Genomic DNA, 18,406 nt, shown 5'->3' with positions numbered 1-18,406 from the left:
TTGGACACTGCCAGTTTTCGACAGTTTATATTCCAACAAACTTGTGTGGCATTAGGCAAGACGATACTCACATTGCCCTCCTTGTCTTACTGATTGTGTACTCTGCATGTGAACCCTTTGGGTGGATATATGTTTTGTCGATATTTTCTCCCACTCTGTGGCATGCCTCTTCATGTTCACTGATTCTTAGGCCATGTTCAGATGACTGATTAGCTTATCAAAGGCATTCTTCCATCTCTTTATGGTGGCTTTGATTTCTAATATTTCCCTCTGATTCTTTGAGTTTCCATTTTTCTGCTGATAACACAGGGCAGATGAGCCCTCAGATTGGGGGTTAGCCCAGGAGGGTTCTTGACTTTGCTCAGGAAAGAATTCGAGAGCCAGCCGGCAGTAAAAGAAATTGGCTTTATTGAAGCAGCAGGCCACAGCAGAGTAGCTGCCCCTTACGGAGCAGGGCTGACTCAGGTTATATGCCCAGAGCAGCATCATATGGGCAGTTGGCTAGCAGTATTTATACCCACTTTTAATTACATGCAAATTAAGGGATGGGTTATTCAGATAGCTCTAGAAAAGGAGTGGTAACTTCCGGACAACTGACAGTGCACTGACAATATTGGCTACCACTGTCCATTTTCAACTCGTGCTTTTAATTCCAGACAAACTGTGTACCCATTAAGCAATCACTCCTCAACACTTCTGCCTTCAACTCCTGCTAACTTGTACATAGTGTCCATGAATTTTGTTATAAGTAGGATCATAAAATATGTATTTTTGTGTGTGTCTGCCTTATTTCATAAAGTAATGTTTTCAAGGTTTATCTATGTTGTAGCATATATCAGAATTTCATTCCCTTTTATGGTTTAATAATACTCTGTTGCATATATGTGTCACTTTTTTTTATGTCAAAGTAGATTTTTATTACAGAATAATTTTTTCTATTAATTCAATGCTTTAAATAAAACAACGTAATACCGTAAACTAACAATTACCTGGTAGCATGTAAATACTTAAGGCTGGAGAGGCATGCTTATTCTTGATAAATATAATAAAGGGCAATTTAAACTTTGGCATTAGTTTACATGAGTCAATTCAAGGTCAGTGACTGGGGAATTGTATTAAGAGAAACCAGAGGTCAAAAAACTCTTCAGGAAGGAGCCCTCTAACAATGTACATTTGAAGATTAGGGAGCTAAAGATCCACTCTGAATGAACACCATTAAGCCAAGGATGTACAACATCCATCAACATCTGTTTCAAAAACAGCATGTTTCTAAAATGATACATCTCTTTACAAAGTAAACATTACAGTATGAATAACTACAGAGACACCATTGGGATGAGCTCCAGATCTGCCGCTGACTTCCGTGAAGCACCCGTGGGTCATGGCTTAAGGCATCCATCTTAATCATGGGGCTTTAAGAACATCTTCTTTGCTTTAATCGGTTGTATGTCTCCATTTTCATCTTCTTCATAACTGGCATGGTCTCTCTTTCTGGCAAACTTTTTCCCAATTGTCCCCACCAAGGTCTCATATCTTCTAGCCATCTCTTCATCTGACACATCGAGCTCCACTGTTTCATCTTCAACTTCTTCTGCTTTGTGCTTAGCATTCATATGAAGCATCAATTTCTCAACCTCAGGATTAAATCCTCTGAATGACATTCTTCCATAGAGAAGATCTTCACATAATAAGAAACTCTGCTCTTCTATTATGAAACTCTCTTTCCCTTTAAACTCTGGCAAATCCAAGTACCAGTGCTCTTCACTAATGATTTTCTTTTCTTCCTCTTCCAGTTGTTTCTTGGTTTCTGAGTCCAGTCCCCTTTACATAAACGCCCGGCGTGGCTCAGCGTCCCCGCACCTTCATGCGTAGCAGATTCTTGGACAACTTCGTCTTGCGCTCGGCCGCCATGGTGGCTCCCGCCCAGCATGTGTCACATTTTATTCATCCATCTACTGATGAACATTTGGGTTGTTTCTACCTCTTGGCTATTGTGGATCATGCTGATATATATATATGTATATGTGTGTGTGTGTGTGTGTATATATATATATATATATATATATATATATATGTTTGGTTTGTTTTTTGTTTTGTTTTGTTTTGTTTTGTTTTTTACAGAATCTTGCTCTGTCACCCAGTCTGGAGGGCAGTGGTGCAACCTTGGCTCACTGCAACCTCTGCCTCCTGGGTTCAAGCAATTCTCCTACCTCAGCCTCCTGAGTAGCTTGGATTACAGATGCCCCCACCACCACCACCACCACCACCATGCCCAGCTAATTTTTTGTATTTTTAGTAGAGATGGGGTTTCACCAGATTGGTCAGGCTGGTCTCGAACTCCTGACCTCAGGTGATCCACCCACCTCATTCTCCCAAAGCGCTGGGATTACAGGCATGAGCCACCACGCTCAGCCTCTCCCATTCTGCTTTCCTTTCTTCTTTCTTTTACTTCTTTCTTTTTCTTTCTTTCTTTTTCTTCCTTCCTTTCTTCCTTCTTTTTCTTAGTATCTTTCTTTCTCTTTCTTTTCTTTCTTTATCTCTTTCCATATTTCTTCCTCCTTTCTCTCTTTCTCTTTGTTTCTTATTTTTAAAATACTTTTTCCTTGCAGAACTCAATCTCCTTCTTTGTTTCTTTTTTATCTTTTTCTTGCAGCACTTGAAGCCTTCATTCATTCAAGTTTTTGAGATGGAGTCTCACTCTGTCACCCAGGCTGCAGTGCACTGGCCTGACCACGGCTCACCACAGCCTCGACCTCCCGAATCCAAGTGATGCCTCTCCAGGAGCTGTGACATTGCGCTCAGCTAACTAGTTTTTTTTTTTTGTTTTTTAAAAGTAGGGATGGGGTCTCGCTATGTTGCCTGGGCTGGTCTCAAACTCCTGGGCTCAAGCGATTCTCTCACCTAGACTCGCAAGTGTTGAGATTATAGTGTGAGTCACCATGCCCTGCCCTCTTTGCTCTATTCTGTTCTCTTTTCTTTCTTTTTCTTCTTTCTTCTGTCTTTTATTCTCTTTCTTTCCTCTCTTTCTTCCTTCATTTCTTTCCTCATTCTCTTTTTCATCTTCTCTTTCCATCTCTCTTTCTTTATGTTTTTCTCCAGATTTTTTAAATTCTATCTCTTTTCTCTGTTTCCTTCCTCCCTCCCTCCCTGCTTTCTTCCCTCCCTCCTTCCCTTCCTCCATCTGTCTTTTTTCTCCACTCCCTCTCTCCCTTCCTCCCTCTTTTCCTCCATCCCTCCCTCTGTCTGTCTTTGTGTGGATTCTGGAAGAGTCTCCTCATTCTGTATCTCCCTGTGATACAGATGTGAGCCACTGCACCTGACCAATGGAGTTTTTTTAAAAATTCCATTCGAGTATATAAATCATTTAAGTCCAAGCCATTTGAATAAAAGCAGGTACAGGAAGATCACTCTGACCTTTTTGCTGGTTCTTAAAAGCAGGAGGCAAGATACATATGTGAGATTGTCCTCCCTGAACTGGAAGGAAAGTGTCATTCTTTTCTAAATTATTAATTTTTTATAGACAAATTCACTTTGTCATCAGGGCTGGAGTACAGTGGCACAATCTCAGCTCACTGCAACCTCTACGTCCCAGGTTCAAATGACTCTCATGCCTCAGCCTCTCAAGTAGCTGGGATTACAGGTGTGCGCCACCATGCCTGGCTAATTTCTTTTTTTTTTTCTTTTTTTCTTTTTTTTTTTTTTTCTTTTTTTTTGTATTTTTAGTCAAGATGGAATCGCACCATGTTGACCAGGCTGATCTCGATCTACTGGCCTCAAGTGATCCACCCACCTCAGCCTGCCAAAGTGCTGGGATTACAGACAGGAGCCACCTCACCCGGACCTCACATTCTTATTCTGCACATATTGGCCATTGCAGGCATTGTTCCTCATCTGAGTGAACACATCAATGCATTCCCAATACTTGTATCCTGGGAGACCTGGGTTTGGAATTTGGAGTAGAGAGGCCAAGGGTTTGCAGTCATACTTGCAAAATATTTATGTATTGTACTAACTTTCTTCTTTGTAAAAGCCCTTGCAAGACTGTTAAGTATGTGTCTGTGCTTGGGTTTGGGTTTTTTAGACCAGAGATCTCTAGTCCTTTTGAAGCTGTGAGTGTGAGGATATTTGTGTTTCTTGAAAGGTCTAAGAGTTGCCATCCGTGTGGTGGCAGGGTGTGTTGTACTTAGAGACCTCGTCAGAATGGAAAACCCATTTGGCCTCCATCTCTTATAAAACTACTTTTTGGCCGGGCGCGGTGGCTCAAGCCTGTAATCCCAGCACTTTGGGAGGCCGAGGCGGGTGGATCACGAGGTCGAGAGATCGAGACCATCCTGGTCAACATGGTGAAACCCCGTCTCTACTAAAAATACAAAAAATTAGCTGGGCATGGTGGCACGTGCCTGTAATCCCAGCTACTCAGGAGGCTGAGACAGGAGAATTGCCTGAACCCAGGAGGCGGAGGTTGCGGTGAGCTGAGATCGCGCCATTGCACTCCAGCCTGGGTAACAAGAGGGAAACTCCGTCTCAAAAAAAAAAAAAAAAAAAAAAAACTACTTTTATCAGCTACATTAAAATGCCACCAGTGTCATACTACATTCTCATAAATACTAGGAATTAACTGACGACTTTCTCATCCAGGTATTTACAGGCTTTGGCAATGCAGCGGTACAAAAGACAGGTCACATTCATGGTAATCTTGACATTAAACTTTGGAGCCAGAATACAAGCAAATATATAAACACTAAGAAGAAAAGTAAATGAAGGGAAGAATAAACGCTATGAGGAAGAGTATAGTTGAGTAGGGTATTGGAAATAGATGCCGCAAAGAAAAATTAGCACTAAGACAAAGGATTTTTCAGCAATGCAATTTTTACTTCCTGGAGTGCAGAAGGGTACTCTGAATAGACATCTTGCCACGAGAGTACAATGAGCAAAGGAAAACACACAAATTTATCCTTTATGCATTTGAGGTCGTCCTTACTGCTGTGTCTGATCTCTGTTGGCTGGGGCCAGACCTCAGAATTCTAAAACCCGATTGGCTAACAACTTAAAACTTTTCTAAACAGGTAAAAGCAGTGGAGAGCTGGGATATGCCTGTGAGCACGTCCAGCACAGATATCTTGGTTAAAGTACAAGGACATAGAATGTACTATGTGCCTGTAAGCATGACATGTGTAACAGCTACATAGGATAGGGCTTAACAAAGTTATTAGCACACTTATTTTTTAACAAGAAAGGAAACTTTAAAAAGGAACTTTTCTACTTCCCACACAGAGGTATAGACAGATAGGATTGACTCAATCAACCTGTGCAGTGCACAGCATATACTCATTTTTGACCACTTTAGGAAATAAAATCAAAGAAATCAGGACGCAGCCTTCCTGTACATTTCAGATTCTCCTAAAACAGAAGGTGGCTTGGAACACTTGCTGAGGAATTATCCAAGCATTTCTTTCTGTCTTGACAAAAGCAATTCCAGTTTGCTCCATGAGACCCTGTTTCTCTCACTGTATTTGGTTTTCAGGTTGCAAGATTTGTCAAAACTTATTTCTGTTTTCAAGGGCAGTTTGAGCTGAATTTTCTTCTAGTCCATTCACTTTATCTGATTTGGGTTCCAAGATCTTAATCTTTTGCCCAAGAAAATCCTTCCATATAAGCAACATGAGTTCCTTGATTTGTCTTTAGCCCACTGCTACTTTTCTGAATTCAGAATAAAAACTGATTATTATTGTTGTTATAATTTTGAGACAGAGTCTCGCTCTGTCACCCAGCCTAGAGTACAGTGATGTGATCTCGGCTCACTGTAACCTATGCCTCCCAGGATCAAGCAATTCCTGCCTCAGCATCAGGAGTAGCTGGGATTACAGGCGCCCACCACCACACCCAGCTAATTTTTGTATTTTTAGAAGAGACAAGAGTTTTGCCATGTTGGCCAGGCTGGCCTTGAACTCCTGGCCTCAAGTGATCCGCCTGCCTGGGCCTCCCAAAGTGCTAGGATTATACCAGTCTTGGACCTTGACAGTTATTTTGACCTAACATTGGTGATGATTTTTCTCCACCTCACCCAAGAAGATGGCAGACTGGAGCTCTTTTTACTTAGATTGACGAGTCTTCCCAGCAACACTGGAGAGGAGTCATTTACTTTCTGCAAGAAAGAGACAGACAGGTGCAAAGAGTCAACTTACCAGCTGGAAACTGGGACCAGTATCAAGGGCTTACTCTGACATTCAGCCCTCGCTCCACCTGTTGACCCCTTGCATGCCTACATCAACCAGTGGATCTGTTGGGTTCAGAGTGCGTGACAGAGGGGCTCATGGTGTTGCCTTTGGCTTCCTGAAATCCCTCCCTTTCCCCTTGCAGTGCTTCCACGCAGGACTTTGAGTGTGTAGTCAGGGCAGTTTACATCCCTGTGTGAAAATGCTGAATGTTCAGTGAGCCTTGGTCAAAAGTTTTCCTAGGCTCGTTAGTGAAGAAACAGCAATTACTCACTGGCTGTTGCTGGGTTTGAGAAAAAAGAATGTGTACTCTAGAGGCCGGGCCCAAAGGGGAAAGAGGACTTTCTCTCGGCATTGAGTAAAATCGGCCATTTTTAAAATGAGCCTTGGGAACCCAGCATAACTGGTCCCTCTGTGCCCAATTTCTCCATCCTGATAATGAATTCCATGGACAACCTAAGTGGCCCATGACAGTTTCATCTCATTGCACTTCCCTGACAATTCTCAGAAACTCGCACACAGTCCCTGGAGGGAACTTGTAATTACAGGAACATAATCTTCTTGTCTGAGTCTTGTTTTCAGTTCTTGGACATTCTCCAGCAGGGACCATCTCTGTCTTGTGTAACATTTGGGTAACATCCAATCCACTCGGGAATTCTTCCCTGCTAGGGAACCTACTATACACACCCAATGAATATCAGCTAAGTCCCTTACACTTTTAATTAGGTTTTTGGGAATAAAGATGAATAAGACAGAGTACTGCCCTTCAGGGAGTAAAGGTCTAGGAGAAGAGAGATATCAACAGTAAATAAGATACCTAGTATGGCAGGTGAGTGCATTTGAGAGGTCCCAAATGGGGAGTATGTTGAACTTGGGGCCATCAAGAAAATCTAAGTAGAAGAGATGATGCAAGTTAAGTTTAGAAGGATTATTAAGAGTTTAGAAGCAGAATCAAATAAGCATGCTAATCCTGAGTGCAAAGGCACTGTGAAAAATGACAGTATGTTAAATTCTGTAGATAAAAGACAATCTTTGGAGTAGGAGGCAGACTTGAAAGGTAATATGGGACCGATCATAGAACACACACTTTTTTTTTTTTTTTTTTTTTTTGAGACAGAGTCTTACTCTGTTGCCAGGCGCCAGGCTGGAGAGCAGTGGCGCAATCTCAGCTCACTGAACCTCCGCCTCCTGGGTTCAAGTAATTCTCCTGCCTCAGCCTCCTGAGTAGCTGGGACTACAGGCACACGCCACCACGCCCAGCTAATTTTTGCATTTTTAGTAGAGACTGGGTTTTGCTGTGTTGGCCAGGATGGTCTCAATCTCTTGACCTCATGATTTGCCCGCCTGAGGCTCCCAAAGTGCTGGGATTACAGGTGTAAACCACCACGCCCAGCCCTTTTTTTTTTTTTTTTTTTTAAAAAAAGGCTCTCATTCTGTTACCCAGATTGGAGTGCAGTGGCATGATCTAGCTCCCTGCAGCCACAACCTCCTGGCTTTAAGCCATCCTCCAACCTCAGCCTCTCAAGTATCTGGACTATAGATGCACGCTACCATGCCTGACTAATGCTATTTTTTATTTTTATAGAGATCTTGTTATGTTGCCCAGGCTAGAGCCAAACTCCTGGGCTCAAGCAATCCTCCCACCTCAGCCTACCAAAGTGCTGGGATTACGGTCATAAGCCGCTGTGCCCAACTCACGCACATATATCTACGTTAGTCTGTCAGTTTCAATGTAAATGTTAGTTGGAAATTGATGAAATTTGCAGTTGAGCAAGAGTAACAATTGGGGAATGGAATGAAGGGTCCTGTTTCTATGAGCTTGTATTTCATAGCCACCCAAAACATCACGTGGTTTAAAAGAACCACCAGGCCGGACTCAGTGGCTCATGCCTATAATCCCATCATTTTGGGGGCCAGGCAGGAGGATTACTTGAGCCCAGGAGTTCAAGACCCAGCCTGGGCAACATGGTGAAACCGTCTCTCAAACAACAACACCCCACCACCATTAATTTAGAGTTTGTTGGTTGAAAATTTGGGCGGTGCTTGGCCTGAGGGTTCTCTGGACTGGCTTCTGCAGTCATTTTCTAGGGGGTTTGGGTGTTTATTGTTCTTCGCTTAAGGTCTCATCCCCCAAGCCATCCAGGTAAGGCCTGTTCACACATTGCTGGAGTGTTCCAGCAGAGCTTGCCTTGGGTATGCTCATACCCCATCAGCCAGTGGGTGAGCCCAAGGTAGAAGGGCACCAAGCTACACAGAAGGGACTTGGATATAGAAAAGAAAAGACGCAGTGGCCATTCTTTTCTATGGTTGGCCCCAAGGCCAGTGCACTATTGCAAGAGTCTAAGTAAGGGGAACAGCTTTATTGAGATGTGATTAACATGTGGGAAATTCACATATTTAAAGTATACAACCTGATAAATTCCCTTCTCTCTGTCCTATCATAATACTTGCCCTGGAAATTTTTTTTTTTTTTTTTTTTTTTTTTTGAGACACAGTCTCACCCTGTTGCCCAGGCTGGAGTACAGTGGCAAAATCATGGCTCACTGCAGCCTCGACCTCCCAGGCTCAAGTGATCCTCTTGCTTCAGCCTCCTGAGTAGCTGGGACTACAGACACACGCCACCGTGCCTGGCTAATTTTTGTATTGTTTGTAGAGATGGGGCTTTGCCATGTTGCCCTGGCTGGTATCGATCTCCTGAGCTCAAGCAATCCTCCCCTCTGGTCCTCCCGAAGTGCCGGGATGAATGACATGCATGAGCCACAGCACTCGGCCTGATTCCAGGTCTTATAGACAAACTCTTTCAACCGACTGCCACTTGGAAAAACTTCAAATCTGTGTATGACCTGGCCGCCCCACTTCCAGTTGTCCTACCTTTCTGTACTGAACCAGTGTACATCTTACATGTATTGATTAATGTTTCCCGAAAATGTGTAAGACCAAGCTGTAGCCCAACCACTTTGGGGACACATGTTCTCAGGATCTCCCAGGGCTGTGTTATGGGCCATTGGCCACTCATATTTGACTCAGAATAAATCTCCTCAAATGTTTTACAGAATTTGATTCTTTTCACCAACATAATATGAGAACTAATATTAGTTCATAACGCAGATGCATCACAAGTCAAGTCAGAAAACGCAAATTATGTTAAAAAATGGTGCTTAGGAAACTAGAAAACTTAAAAAAATTATACTTTAAGTTCTGGGGTACATATGCAGAACATGCAGGTTTGTTACATAGATATATATGTGCCATGGTGGTTTGCTGCATCACCCCATCATCTGCATTAGGTATTTCTCCTAATGCTATCCCTCTGCAATCCTCCCACCTCCTGCTATCCCTCCCCAACCCCCCACCCCCCGACAGGCCCCAGTGTGTAATGTTCCCCTTCCTGTGTCCATGTGTTCTCATTGTTCAACACCTACTTATGAGTGAGAACATGCAGTGTTTGATTTTTTGTTCTTGTGTCAGTTTGCTGAGAATGATGGTTTCCAGCTTCATTCATATCCCTGCAAACTCATCCTTTTTATGGCTGCATAGTATTCCATGCTGTGTATGTATCACATTTTCTTTATCCAGTCTATCATTGATGGGCATTTGGGTTGGTTCCAGGTCTTTGCTATTGTGAAGAGTGCCACAATAAACATATGTGTGCATGTGTCTTTATAATAAAATTATTTATAATCCTTTGGGTGTATACCCAGTAATGGGATTGCTGGGTCAAATGGTATTTCTATTTCTAGATCCTTGAGGAATCACCACACTGTCTTTCACAATGGTTGAACTAATCTATGCTCCCACCAACAGTGTAAAAGCGTTCCTATTTCACCACACCCTCTCCAGCATCTGTTGCCTCCTGATTTTTTAATGATCATCATTCTAACTGACACTCCTAAGTTTTCTTACAAAAACATTACAACTTGTACCAGACTCTAAATACATTCAACTTTGTTTGTGTATCTTCTGGGTCAATCTTCACATTTGGTTTTGAATAAACCTTTATCAAATCATTTCTGCTTCACAGACTTAATTTCAGTCAACAATTAATTCTCCCAGACAAAACTGTGTGACTTTGAAGAAAAGTTTTAAATTAATTTTCTGGCTGTGTGCAGTGGTTCATGCCTGTAATCCCAATAGTTTGGGAGGCCGAGGTGGGCAGATCACTTGAACCTAGGAGTTTGAGACCAGCTGGCAACATGGTGAAACCCCATCTCTGCACAAAAAAATACAGCAATTAGCTGGGAATGGTGGCACATGCCTGTAGTCTCAGCTACTTGGGAGGTTGAAGTGGGAGGATCACCTGAGCCCAGGGAGGTAGAGGCTGCAATGAGCCATGATCACACCACTGCATTCCAGCCTGGGTGACAGAGCAAGACCCTGTCTCAAAAAAAAAAAATCAATTTAATGTGAGAAACACACTCACCCATCCAAATCCAAACAATGGACTTAGAGGCATGAAGAGCAGTGAAAGTGAGACTTAATAGCAGTCTTGCAAGATCAGGTGTCTGGTGGGCAGGCACATCTGGGGCAGTTGCAACAGTTGATTTATCTCCTAGCATACAAGTTTCTCCCCCAGTTCCTCATTGGCTGAGTGCCATAGGGTTACAATTTTCCCAGGTGTTGCCTAAGTTTTATTACCCTCCTTATAAGGCTATATACCCTGGTCCCCTTTCCCACTTAAACTTTGATCCCAGTAATGAAACTTTCTTCCCTTTTATGGGCTGACCCCTCTCTACATTCTGTTCACTTATTGTTACCTTCTAGGTGCATGAGCTGTGTGGTTCATGGACCTCTTAAAATGTTTTCTCACCAATTTCCTTCTCTTTTGTATTTATTTCCCTTGGTCTCATTTTCATCTAAACCCTTTTGGTTCTCAAATCGCTCTAGAAGTCATTTACTTTCTTCCTCATAGGAGAATGAGTTTAATTTGGTTTCTAATAGAAGCAGGTTATTTCACTGGTAAGTCATGGACATTTGTTTATTAACAGCTGTTTCAATTAATCTCTGTGCCAGTCCCCTCACACATGGGATAATACAGCATCCCACAATTATAAGAAATGTAAGTACTGAAGCTACCATGCCTTTCCATTTTCCAAACCAACCTTCTAACCAACCAATTCCAGTGTTTTCTGCCAGTTTGTTAGCTAGAGTTGTCAGTCCTTGTAAAGGTTTTGTGAAGCTCCCATCTGGGACAGTATTGTTGGAAATGAAAGTACATTTCCCACCCAGCATGATACATACGCCCTCTTTTTCTGCTAGGATCACGTCTAACACAAACCTGTTTACCCAGGCCATTCGGCTGGTGGCATCTGTCTAGCCACCCCTTTGAGGCTGTCCTGAATATAAGTGATGAATCTCTGTTGATTATAATAGATGCAGTTAATCCAATCCAGATTCCTTTTTTTTTTTTTTTTTTTTTTTTTTTTTTGAGACGGAGTTTCGCTCTTGTTACCCAGGCTGGAGTGCAATGGCGCGATCTCGGCTCACCACAACCTCCGCCTCCTGGGTTCAGGCAATTCTCCCGCCTCAGCCTCCCGAGTAGCTGGGATTACAGGCACGTGCTGCCATGCCCAGCTAATGTTTTGTATTTTATTTTAGTAGAGACGGGGTTTTACCTTGTTGACCAGGATGGTCTTGATCTCTTGACCTCGTGATCCACCCGCCTCGGCCTCCCAAAGTGCTGGGATTACAGGCTTGAGCCACCGCGCCTGGCTTTTTTTTAAGACAGAGTTTTACGCTTGTCACCCAGTCTGGAGTGCAATGGCGTGACCTCGGCTCACCACAACCCCCAGCTCCGGGGTTCAAGCGATTCTCCTGCCTCAGCCTCCTGAGTAGCTGGGATTACAGGCATGCACCACCACACCCAGCTAATTTTTGTATTTTTACTAGAGGCGGGGGTTGTCCATGTTGGTCAGGCTGGTCTTGAACTCCTGACCTCAGGTGAATAGCCCACCTTAGCCTCACAAAGTGCTGGGATTACAGGCATGAGCCCCCGCGCCTGGCCCACATTCTTCCTAACAGTTCATCACCAGAAGAGTGCTGATTCAAACTCAGCAGCTGTTTGATTTCAGGCTGCTTACATTCATTAGGTACTCCCACAGGAACTCCTATAAAGTCAACATATTGGGATCAAAAAGAATTGGTCAAATCTCTCCAGTTTTTGTGGCCATGTGTATTTTGAGAGAGCTTATGAAACGCCAGGGTGAAGGGAGTGGCCAGTTGGACTAAACCACACCTCCCACCGGTCCAATCGGATGGTAACAGGTTACAAAAGTTCCTCTTCCCACCATAACATCAAACATCAGCCCAAGGTATATGGAGAGCCGAGTAACTGCCGTTCCTTGACTCACCAGTGACACTTAGGATGTAGGTACAAGTCGAGAGTTCTCCCACGGGTTTATTGAACCCTGTCCCCTGCCTAGAGAGGCAAGAGGAGTGCTTCATACTCCCTGCAGAGAGTGAAGGCCTTGCTCTGGGATCTGACCTCCGCAATACGGGAAAGGGCAACGACGGACTCCTACAGGTCTCGTTTCCCCATGCGTCCTTGCCCTTAGAGCCAGCATGCAATGCGTTCCTTTAGGATTGGTATCCCGTCCTAGGGGACAGGGAAACGCCTGTGCCTGAGGTCGTCCCGCAGCACAAAAGCAGCACGTCATGAAGGCTTGTACCAAAAATCCGACCCGTTCGACCTAGGCATTCAGATCTGCGGAGAGGGTCTGAGGGTCTGAGGGGAGAGTCTGAGGGGAGGGTCTGAGGGGAGGGTCTGAGGGGAGGGTCTGAGGGGAGGGTCTGAGTTTTTGTGGAGAGGTCTGAGGGGAAGGTCTGAGATTGTGAGGAGAGGGTCTGAGGGGAGGGTCTGAGGGTCTGAGGAGAGGGTGTGAGGAGAGGATGTGATCGTCTGAAAAGAGGCTTTGAGAGGAGAGTCCAAAGGTCCAAGCAGCGGGATTGAGTGTCTGAGGAGAGACTGGGAGGAGGAGCTAAGGGGCTGAAGAGAGGGTGCAAGGAGACGGTCTGAGAGGAGGGTCTAAACAAACATGAAAGGGGAGGGTCTGAGAGCAGAGCATGTGGGTCTTCGGAGAGGATCGGAGGAGAGGATCAGAAGGTCTGAGGAGAGGCTCTGAGGGGAGGGTCTGAGCGGACGGCCTGAGGGTCTGAGGAGAGGGTGTGAGGGGAAAATGTGCGGGTCTGCGGAGAGAATCGGAAGATCCGAGGAGACAGTCTGAGGAGAGGCTCTGAGGAGAATGTCCGACTTTCTGAAGAGAGGGTCTGAGAGGAGGATTTGAAGATCCAAGGAGCAGGTCTGAGGGTGTGAGGAGAGGGGCTGAGGGGAGGGTGTGTGCTTCTGAGGCAGGGTCTGAGGAGAGGATCGGAATGTCTGAAAAGACAGTCCGAGGGGAGGGTGTGAAAGTCTGAAAAGACGGTCTGAGGAGAGAATCTGAGAGGAGGATCTGTGGGCCTGAGGAGAGGCTCTGAGGTCTGAGGGGTGGGTCTGAAGGTCTGAGGGGAGAGTCTAAGGGTCTCAGAGGAGAGAGTCTGACAGGAGGGTCTGTGAGTCTGAGGAGAGGGTCTTAAGAGAGGATTTGAGGGTCTGAGGAGAGTCTGAGAGGAGGTTTGAGGGTCTGAGAAGAGGGTCTCAGGGTCTGAGGAGAGGGTCTCAGGGTCTGAGGAGAGGGTCTACGAGGAGAATTTGTGGGTCTGACGAGAGAATCTAAAGGTCTGAGGAGACGGTCTGAGGAGAGGATCAGAAGGTCTGGGGAGAGGGTCTCAGGTGAGTGAATGTCTGAAGAGAGGGTCTGAGGAAAGGGTCTGAGGGGAGAATCTGAGGGGACGGTCTGAAGGTCTTAAGAAAGGGTCTTAGGAGACAATCTGAGGGGAGGGTCTGAGAGTCTGTGGCGAGTGTGATGAGAGGATCTCAGGGTCTGAGAGGAGGATCTAGGAGGATCTAAAGGGCTGAGGAGAGGGTCTCAGAGGAGGGTGTGTGGTTCTGAGGCGTGGTCTCAGGAGAGGGCCTGAAGGTATGAGGGGAGTTCTGAGGAGAAAATCGGAGGCTCTGAGGGGAGGGTCTCAGGGTCTGAGGAGAGAATCTGAAGGTCTGAGGAGAGGGTCTGAGGTGACATTCTGAAGGTCTGAGGAGAGGGTGTGAGGAGAGGGTCTGAGGAAAGGATCTGAGGGTCTGAGGAGAGGGACTGAGGGGAGGATCTGAGGGAGGGTCTGAGGAGAGGTTATTACAGGAGGATCTGAGGGTCTGAGGAGGGTCTAAAGGTCTGAGGAGAGGGTCTGAGAAGAGGGTCAGAGGATATGAGGAGAAGGTCTGAGGAGTTGGTCTAAGGGGATGGTGTGTGGTTCTGAGCATGGTTTGAGGAGAGGGTCTTAATTTCTGAGGAGAGGGTCTAAGGAGAGGCTCTGAGGGACCACTTTGGGAGGCTGAGGTGGGCAGATCATTTGAGGCCAGGAGTTTGAGACCAGCATGGTCAACATGGCGAATCCTTGTCTCTACTAAAAATATAAAAATTTGCCTGGTGTGATGGCAAGCCTGTAATGCCACCTACTCAGGAGGCTGAGGCAGGAGAATCACTTAAAACTGGGAGGCAGAGGCTGCAGTGAGCCAGGATTATGCCACTGCACTCCAGCCTGGATGACAGAGGGAGACTCCATCTCAAAAATATATATATATTATGAGACCAAGGTGGGTGGATCATCTGACGTCAGGAGTTTGGAAACATGGTGAAATCCTGTCTCTACTAAAAATGCAAAAAATTAGCCGAGCATGGTGGCACGTGCCTGTACTTCCAGCTACCTGGGAGGCTGAGACATGGTGAATCACTCGAACCCAGGAGGAGGAGGTTGCAGTGAGCTGAGATCACACCATTGTACTACAGCCTGGGCAACAACAGAGTGAGACTCCATCTCAAAAAGAAGAAGGGAGGGGGAGGGGAGGGGGAAGGGAAGGGGGAAAGAAAAATGCCTGTCGCTTCTGGTAGATGCCCTCTGCTAACTGTTTCTCCCTTTGGGGGTTCCTGGTAGACCACAGCTAGGCCACTGGGTGCCACATTCACTGTATCAAGTGTAGAAAGGGCAGCTGAGATCATATCAAAGATCCCAGAAAGGGTGGCACAGGAACTCTCAGCGTGCATCTCTCCCTTGCCCCTGTTCCTGGATTTCCTTGCAGCTCTCCACCTTCTCAAGGAGACATTAAATCAGGGTCTTGGGTTCCAGTCCTATTCAGAAAGTTGGAAACTTTCAAAATGCACCTGAGATGTACCTGTGGTTAAGACCTCTGACCTCTGCTTAAATCTTTCTGGAATCTCGAAAAACAATGAAGAAGTTATTTCCTGGGTCCTGAGACAGACCCTTTTACTGTGAGTCTCACTTTTTCCACTTACCTGTGCAACACAGGAAAAATGTTACTGTCTCTGAGAGTCAGCACTGTCTTCTGAGTTGATTTTGAGTTCATCTAACTGCACTGAGTAATGGTTAAACAAATCATGGGTGCTACCGGAATGATAGATACATGAAGTAAAGGCAAAGTCATATTATAATTTCAGTATTATGTTGAGAGTAATGGCAAAAATCACAATAAATTTTGCACCAAGCTAATATTAATATTTTAAGGTTAATCTTCATACAATTTAGCTGAAATGTCTCGTGACCTGATGTTACGATTCCTTTGCATTTTTCACGGAACTGTTTTTTGAGACAGTCTCCCTCTGTCACCCAGGCTGGAGTACGGTGGTGCGATCTCCGCTCAATGCAACCTCTGCTTGCTGGATTCAAGCGATTCTCATGCCTCAGCCTCCCAAATAGCTGGGATTACAGGTGAGTGCCACAACACCAAGCTAATTTTTGTATTTTTAGTTTCGCCATGTTGGACAGACTGGTCTCTAACTCCTGACCTCAGGTGATCCACCCACCTCAGCCTCCCAAAGTGCTGGGATTACAGGTGTGAGCCACTGCCCCTGGCCCCTTACAGGACTTTTTACTTTTGTCCTTATTTAAGTCCTGAGTACAGTCACAGGAAGGAGTGTGTCTCTTTCATTTCTGATTCCCTAGAACCGATACTTTCCTTGGCACAGAGAAAGGATCAAATGTAAAAACATTTGTTAAATATTGGATATTGTTGGCCGGGTGTGGTGGCTCACGCCTGTAATCCTAGCACTTTAGCAGGCCGAGGTGGGTGGATCACCTGAGGTCAGGAGTTCAAGACCAGCTTGGCCAGCATAGTGAAACCCCATCTTTAAAAAAATAAAATACAAAATTTAAAATATATATATATTGGATATTGTTAAATATTGAACCTTCCTGTTTCCCAAAAATTGGCTGTGATAACTTTGGATTTAGCTTAGCTTGTCCTTTCGTGTCTGTCTTTTTCATCCCTTTCAGGAAGTTCTCCTAGAACTAGAGACAAGATCAAATAGCTCTGTTTACATCTGTGTCATATCATATGGGCCCTATAACTGTATCTAATATCATCCACAACATTTAATTATTCAAAAACCATGCTAGCAAAGTTCATACATATAATAAGGAGAAACAGAGACAGGAAAGGAAGAGGCAGGTAAACTTTATTGGTTGGACTGAGATGCATTTTAGGGTTTGACATCATTCCAGGTAAAGCTGTTTTTTTGTTTTGTTTGTTTAGTTTTTTAACACAGAGTCTCACTCTGTTGCCAGGCTGAAGTGCAGTGTCGCAATCTCAGCTCACTGCAACTTTGCCTCCCACCCAGGTTCAAGCAATTCTCCTGCCTCAGCTTCCCGAGTAGCTGGGACTACAGGCACGCACCACCACACCCAGCTAATTTTTTTTTTTGTATTTTTAGTAGAGACAGAGTTTGACTATGTTGATCAGAACGGTCTCGATCTCTTGACCTGATCTGCCCACCTCAGCCTCCCAAAGTACTGGGATTACAGGCTGAGTCACTGCACCTGGCCAAAGATGTTCTTAAAATCACATCGTTGTTTCATCAACAGGTGCATTGTGCACCATCGACATGTGAGCTCAGCGATGGCCTGTGATTATGTGTGTTTCCCTAAACCTTGCTGATCAAAACTCAAAGTCCACCTAGGGCAAGGACAGGAGTGTATATATTTTTAAAATATATATAAAATATATAAATTTAAAATTGATAAAAATTAATTATAATTAATTGAAAATATATTTTATATATTTAATTTTTTTGCCCAGACTGGAGTACAGTGGTGTGATCTTGGCTCACTACAACCTCCGCCTCCCAAGTTCAAGCAATTCTCCTGCTTCAAACTCTTGAGTAGCTGGGACTACAGCCACTTGCTGTCACAACTGGCTAATTTTTTGTGGTTTTAGTAGAAACAGAGTTTAGCTATGTTGGCCAGACTGGTCTCAAACTCCTGACCTCAAGTGATCTGCCCACCTCATCCTCCCAAAGTGCTGGGATTACAGGCGTGAGCCACCCACCTGGCTGAAGTTATATACTAAATAAATTTAAATAAAGTCCACATATTTGAGTAAGCACTTGCTTTGATAAAGCAAAGAAGTCACAAAACACAAAAATGATGAAAACTCTACCACATAAATGGGATATTAAAATGCTGTCTGATTATGAGCTATCAACTTTTGAGTATCCAGATTAAGTAGTCTTAGTGCTTATAGAGTATATATAAATACTGTAAATTGAGGGAATCTGTAACACTGTATTAGACTAAAATAAAGTATGTTTGACTGCTCTTTAATTGTCCTAAATTAGGATGATTATTTTTTCTTAAAAGGAGAAGGATTTTTTCATTTTACATTTCATCCTAAAACATTAGGTCATATTTTACTCTATAGCCTATATATTATCCTATATATTATAATTTTATACATATATTAGAGATCATGTGATATGGTTTGGCTCTTTGTCCCTACCCAAATCTCATCTCGAATTGTAATCCCCATGTGTTAGCGAGTAGGGGCCTGGTGGGAGGTGACTAGGTCATGGAGGCAGGCTTCCCCCTTGCTATTCTTATGATAGTAAGTGAGTTCTCACGAGATCTGATGGTTTAAAAGCATGGCACTTCCCCTTTTCTCTCTCTCTCTCTCTCTCTCTCTCTCTCTCTCTCTCTCTCCTGCCACCATGTATGACATAGTTCCCCTTCACCTTTTGCCATGACTGTAAGTTTCCTGAGGCCTCCCCAGCCATACAGAACTGTGAGACAATGAAACTTCTTTTCTTCACAAA

The 18,406-nt window shown here is 44.3% G+C and overlaps 1 pseudogene; it reads right to left on the bottom strand.

Moving 5' to 3' along the window:
- Positions 1-1,017: 1,017 nt before the first annotated feature.
- LOC101050701 (M-phase phosphoprotein 6 pseudogene) lies at positions 1,018-1,911 on the bottom strand (annotated as a pseudogene).
- Positions 1,912-18,406: the final 16,495 nt, after the last annotated feature.

This window comes from Saimiri boliviensis, chromosome 14 (genome assembly GCF_048565385.1).
Source record: "Saimiri boliviensis isolate mSaiBol1 chromosome 14, mSaiBol1.pri, whole genome shotgun sequence".
Lineage (NCBI taxonomy): Eukaryota > Metazoa > Chordata > Mammalia > Primates > Cebidae > Saimiri > Saimiri boliviensis.
This window is presented reverse-complemented; position numbering and strand designations above follow the sequence as displayed.